Raw genomic sequence first — 5,714 nt, forward strand, 5'->3', positions numbered from 1 at the left:
GCCACCCCCAGGGTAGGGCATCTGGATCCTCACCAAGAAACCGGTAGATAGAGCGATTGAACACCTCCCAGCAGTTCGTCGCACCAGCCAGGAACAGGCCCTCGTGAGGCTGTTCTTCCTTGTATTGTTCATCATCAGCCCAAGAGGCAATCCACCACACCACACACTGGAGTAGGGTATTACACCATAATGGTGGCCTGAACCAGTATAAATCTTGTGTCTCTTGTGTTGTTCTGTTTGGTAGTTTAGATCCTAGCGATTCGGCGAGGAGCAAGCCGGCAGAGGGTTGAATCTCCACGTGCACCCCAGTGTTCGAACCTCAAGGGTCTGCCGGAACCCGAAATCTGACATTTGGCGCGCCAGGTAGGGGTGCGCCGGGATCCACCTTTCGCCGCTTCGCGTCCCGTCGCATCGTCATCACCATGTCCGGCGACCAGGCGGGCAACCCTGATCCCTGGGCGGCATGGCCCGCCCGCACAGAGCCGCTCGCCCCGGGCGACCCCATGCCCCAGGCAGCTCGCGGTCCGCAGGGTGCTGCGGGCCGCGGGCGACGTGGACAGGCCTCGACAGCTCTAACACCGCGACAGACGCGGTCGGCAGCAAGGGCCTCCAACCACGCCGCGGCCATGGTGCCGTACACCCGCCGGGAGCAGGCAAACTCAAGGGCCGCACTCACGGTGGCCCGAGAGCTGCTGCAGTGCAGGCTGATGGAGGGCGGCTGCGACGTGTTGCTAGAACGGGTGGCGGAGCTCCTGGGCTACACCGCCTCGGGGGCTCACCCCTTTTGCACCCAGCTCCCGCCCCAGGCTCAGGGCGGCCCGCGCGGGGCCCCGCGCGCACCTGTGGGCTCCACGGCTACTCCAACACCAGCGAAGCTGTCGGCACCGAACCAGCGGCAGCACTGACTCCGCTCCCCGCCAGCGAAGAAGGACTCGTCGCGACCCAAGGCCCTAGCGGGCCGCCGCGCTACCACCCCCAAGTAGGCGCATCAGGCAGAGCTGCATGGCGCGTGGAGCCCTATGGCGCGGCCTTCAGGATAATGGCCCCAGAAGAGTACGTGCCCCACATGATGGATCAAGGGCACCCGCGCGAAGGCGAACAGGGCTCACTCCTCAGCCCGAGCTGGGGGGACGAGGCGCCAGAAGCTGAGCTCTTCCAGGAACCCAGGGACGGCCCCACCGGCCACGCTGGAGGCGATGATTACCGGGTACGACTAATCCCTCAGGAGCTGGCATACACTAATCATGGGTCACAGGAGGTGCAGGTCGCCACAACGAGCAGCTGCCCCGCTCCCGCGGCCTCTTACCCCTCAGGGGGAGGGCGTCGGGGGCTGCAGGAGAGGGGCTGAGATCCGACATCACCACCGCGGCGTTCGGAGCAAGGCGTTCCCAGGAGGTAGGCCCTCCGCTGGGGAGGTGCCTCAGGGCCTGCCCCTGGAGGAGGACCCGTGGTCGTCGGGGGAACTGCTGGCGACCGCTCTACCCCATCGGCGGCGTCCTGGTTTCCGGTCATCGTTGATGGCACTAGAGTGTGGTGCACGGCGGGGCCCTCGTCAGGCGATATGAAGCAAGGCCGGTACCTGTGAAGAAGGCCCAGTGCCTGTGAAGCTCGCCGCCCCGTGACACTCTCACGTAATAATGAGTGGGGCTGTACACGCCCCGGAGTCTCAGGGGTGCCGGCCTCAGGCCCTGGGGCTCCCTCCCATGCCCAGTGGCAGCACTTAGCTCCGCGCTGGTGAGAAGACGCCCAAGACTAGACTAGGTGCCGGATGCGGCCTTTTTCTGCTTTCATTGCTTTTCTCTTGGTTGTTGCTTTCCCCCGCTGGATTTAAGTTGGACTCGAATTTGAGATTTGTGTGTGTGTTTGGGGAAGGGGTGCTTAATCTCGTTCGTGCAATCTCTCGCATTTCGGTTACGACCTCACCTCAGCTGCCTCCCCTCGCGAGCCCCTCGCGAGCCGGGTCTGGCCTAACTTGTGTGCAGCCCAGACTGCCACAGACGTACCCTCTCAGGAGGTTTTTCACTACATATCCCACGGATTCAATCAAGGGGCATGCGAGGCGCCACGGCCTCCAACAAGTTATCTCGAGGCCCGCTCGGGGCAAAGGTAAACTAGCCATCCGGCTCGTCACATGGCCAACCGCTTGGCACGGGCATGTGAGTGGAGTAGCATTCTCTAGTACGCTGAACATAAGTTTTACATGAGGGGCACCCCCTCCCAAAATGCTCTTACAACCATCGGGACAAAAGCCTGAGTTCTATTCATGCAGGATAAGAAACAGGAACAACGCACTGTCAATCAGATAAATCCCCCAATGCATCCTCAGGAGCGCCGCCCGAGCTGTCGCTGGCGTCGCTGGCCTCGCTATCGCCCTCCGCGTTGTCGCCAGCGGCGTCAGGGCCATTCACCACGCCGCCCTCGTCGGCGGCCACAATCACGCCATCATTGTCTGAAGCGAAGGCCCTGACAAGGGCGTCCATGTTGTCTTCCACCCAATACGCCAGGTCGTCTCGGACGGCCTGGGGGACTGGGGCGATGGCAGCGTCAAAGTCAAAATGAGGATCCATATTCCGGAGATGGCTGAAGACGCGGGAAAAGGCGCGCCCGAGCAGGGCTCGGCTCCTCTCCTCTACCAACCTGTTGGCGCGAACCGACCGCGCCTCCAGCTGCGTCACGATGTCGGTGAAGAACTGAAGGTTGCCGGCGTAGTTAATGGCACGTGGCTCGCCGACGGCCGCCTCACAGATGTTACCCAAGGCCGTGTTGGCCCTCTCTCGAAGCGTGGTGAGCATGGGGGAGTGCTCATGCTCCAAGAGCCGCTGCTGACGCATCTCGTCTGCATTCTGGCGAGCGACGGTCTCAGCCTCAACCACCTGTTGGTGAAGAAGAAGCACCTCGTCATGGGAAGTAGCTGACTCCCCCTGCGCCGCCTCAAGTGCAACCCGCAAGGCATCGGCCCGCCGTGTTGCTTCCTCCAGTCTGGTCCTGAGGGCGGTGGTCCTACCTTTGGCCTCAGTCGGAACCAACTCCAGCCTCTCCTTGAACTCGCGCTTGAGGTTCAGGAGCGCCGTCGCCACCCGACGTCTGACCTCCTCCGACACACGGGCTTCCCGCGTAGCGACATTGTCCTCCGCCCACGTCACCAAGCACTCCCTTGTCTCCAAGCGCTCGTACTCGCGTGCGCGTTCAGCAGCTTCCATCGTCAGTGCCTCCTCACGCTTCTGAAGCTCTGCCGGGTCGCCGGAGGCCACCTTCATCGACGCAAGGGCCGCCTCATGCAGCTCCACCTGCTCCTCTAGTGAGCGGCACCGGGCCAGCAGTTCCCGTGCCCGCTCCTCCGTGGCCTCTCGTCGCTGGTCAGCTTCCCGGGCTTCTTCGACAGCCTGGGAACGGGCCTCCCGAGAGGCCGCCAACGACGCCTTGGCCTCCTCATCGACGAGATTGCGCCGATGGTGCGCGAGGGTGGCAGCCGCCTCCAGCTCGCGCCTCTCCGCAACCAGCCGAAGGCCCTCGGCCTCAAGGCGCACGTCCTCATCAGCGAGTTCCTCACCAAGCAGGCTCACCGCGTCAGCCGCCCTCCAGAGGAACCCTTGGCGAAGAGCGCGACGCTCCCGGGCGCGCTCAAGTACGTCTTCCACACCATCATCCACCCCAAGCGAGCGCCGTGGGGCCCGGATCAGCACTCCCCTCTCGGTCAGGGGGCTGGGGGCTGGCGCCCTTGAGATGACCGGGCGCGCCCTGCCGAAGGCCCGACCTAAAGACAGTCCGTCTCCAAGTGAAGAGCGCCGGGAGTACCCCAGCCAATCACGGTCCACGGCCAGACGAGAAGCCCACGACAGGCTAGCTACGCCACGAAGAGGCCCGTAGAGGAAGGCTGCGGGGAGCGCAGGGCCGCGCTGCGCCTCGGGAAGGTTCACCTCACCAACCGGCCTCACCACAAGGGCCCTGCTGCTCGGAACGATCGAAGACGGCGGAAAAGGCGGGGGCGAGGCAGATGGCTCCTCATCCACCTCCATGAGCTCGGGAGGAAGGGCCCTGCGAAGCAAGGATCAGGAAAGGCAACAGAAGAATCAGGAGCTAGGAAGGGAGAAGGCTTACTCATCGATGGCGAAGTACTTCCTACGCTTCAGCAGGCGGCAAGGTTAATCATCGCCCAGGGCCTCCCTTCTCTTCCGGAGGGCCTCAAAGTCCACGTGGAAGCGACCCAAGAGTTGAGCGCAGGGGTCAGCTTGCGACGACGAGGAAGCACCGAGGCGGCTCGCGTCGGGGGCGCCTGCCTGATGCGCGCTGTCGGTCCCCTCACCAAGAAGAGCGGCTAGGGCCTCGAGGGCCACAGCCGCAGGCGCTGCGAGCAGCCGCTCGCCACCCTCAGCTACGGCAGCACGGGCCTCGGGGGCCGCTCCCTCGTGAGCGCCGCCCAGTGCTGTCGCCTCGGCGGGGGCACCCACGGCCTCCGGAGGCGCATGCCTCCCTGCCCCGCCATTTGAGGAAGAGTCGCCCTGGACGGCTGCGAGGGCGACCACCACCACTGGGTTCTCGCGAGGCCCCTGGAGGTCAGCAGGGCGCGGCCCCCATTCGTCAAAGATGGGCATCTGGCCCACGAAGTCACCTCTGTTCGAGCAGAGGTACAGCAAGGCCCCCCCTTGACGAATGCCGCCGGGGGAAGGATCCCCAGTCAAGACCAAGAGCACTTTCCTCAGCGCTTGAGGCGTCAAGTCCTCTTCCTGGAGCCGCATACAATCCCCATGACCGCTGAAGGCCCACATTCGATGAGAATGGCGCTGGAGAGGGGCGACGCGGCGTAGTAAGAACTCCTTCACCACCTTGGGCGCCATCACGCCGAGCCCTCTCAAGAACTCGAAGCGACGCCAGACGAAGGCGAGCCGGGGGCTCGCGAGCGTCTCCTGACCCCAGCCTGAGTTGGGGACAGCGGGCGAAGATGGCTTCGTCAGTAGGGGGCTGGGCACCCCTACGTCCACATACAGCCACCGCTCGCGAAACCCAGGCGCGGGCGGAGGAAGACTGAAGTCAATTCCTAAAGTCGCCGTCTCAGGCGCAGCAACAAAGCTCACACACCCCAAACATTGGGTGGGGTCGACCAAGCGCAGAGAGAAGAAGTGGCGCAACAAGGCAACCGAAGGAAGGATGCCCATCATTGCTTCGCAAACAAAGGCAAATACCGCGAGAAGGGTGATGGACTCAGGACCCAGATGCATCATATGGATCTGATAATGGGAAAGCACGGCGTTGAAGAAATCAGAGAAGGGGGGAACCAGTCCCGCCCACAGGGCGTCGGTGAAATACCGGACCTCGGTGGGAATCCTGTCAATGGCGAAGCGGGACGCGGGCCAGGCCGTTGTCCTCCCGCACTCATTGAAGATGGTGGCCAGGGCCGAGCTGACCTTTCCCAGGCCTTCTTGATTGATTATGACCAACCAATCGACGGCGGGGGCCGCCGCCGATGACGAGCGAGGCGGTGGCACGAGCTTCTTCCCTTTTCCCTTCATCGGCGGGGCCATGACGGCAGAAAGGGAAGGGGGGAGGTTCGAGATTGGATTAGATGTGGGAACTGGAGTTCGAGAGGAGGAAGGATAGAGAGCGCTCGAGCAGCAGGAAGGGGAGCGGCTGTGTGCGGATACGAGTCCGCCTAGCAATGCATAAAATAAGGAGGCGTGGGGGAACAGTGCCGCCCACGTCCAATCAACCGCCACGCA

This window comes from Triticum aestivum, chromosome 2A (genome assembly GCF_018294505.1).
Source record: "Triticum aestivum cultivar Chinese Spring chromosome 2A, IWGSC CS RefSeq v2.1, whole genome shotgun sequence".
NCBI classification, from domain to species: Eukaryota; Viridiplantae; Streptophyta; class Magnoliopsida; order Poales; family Poaceae; genus Triticum; species Triticum aestivum.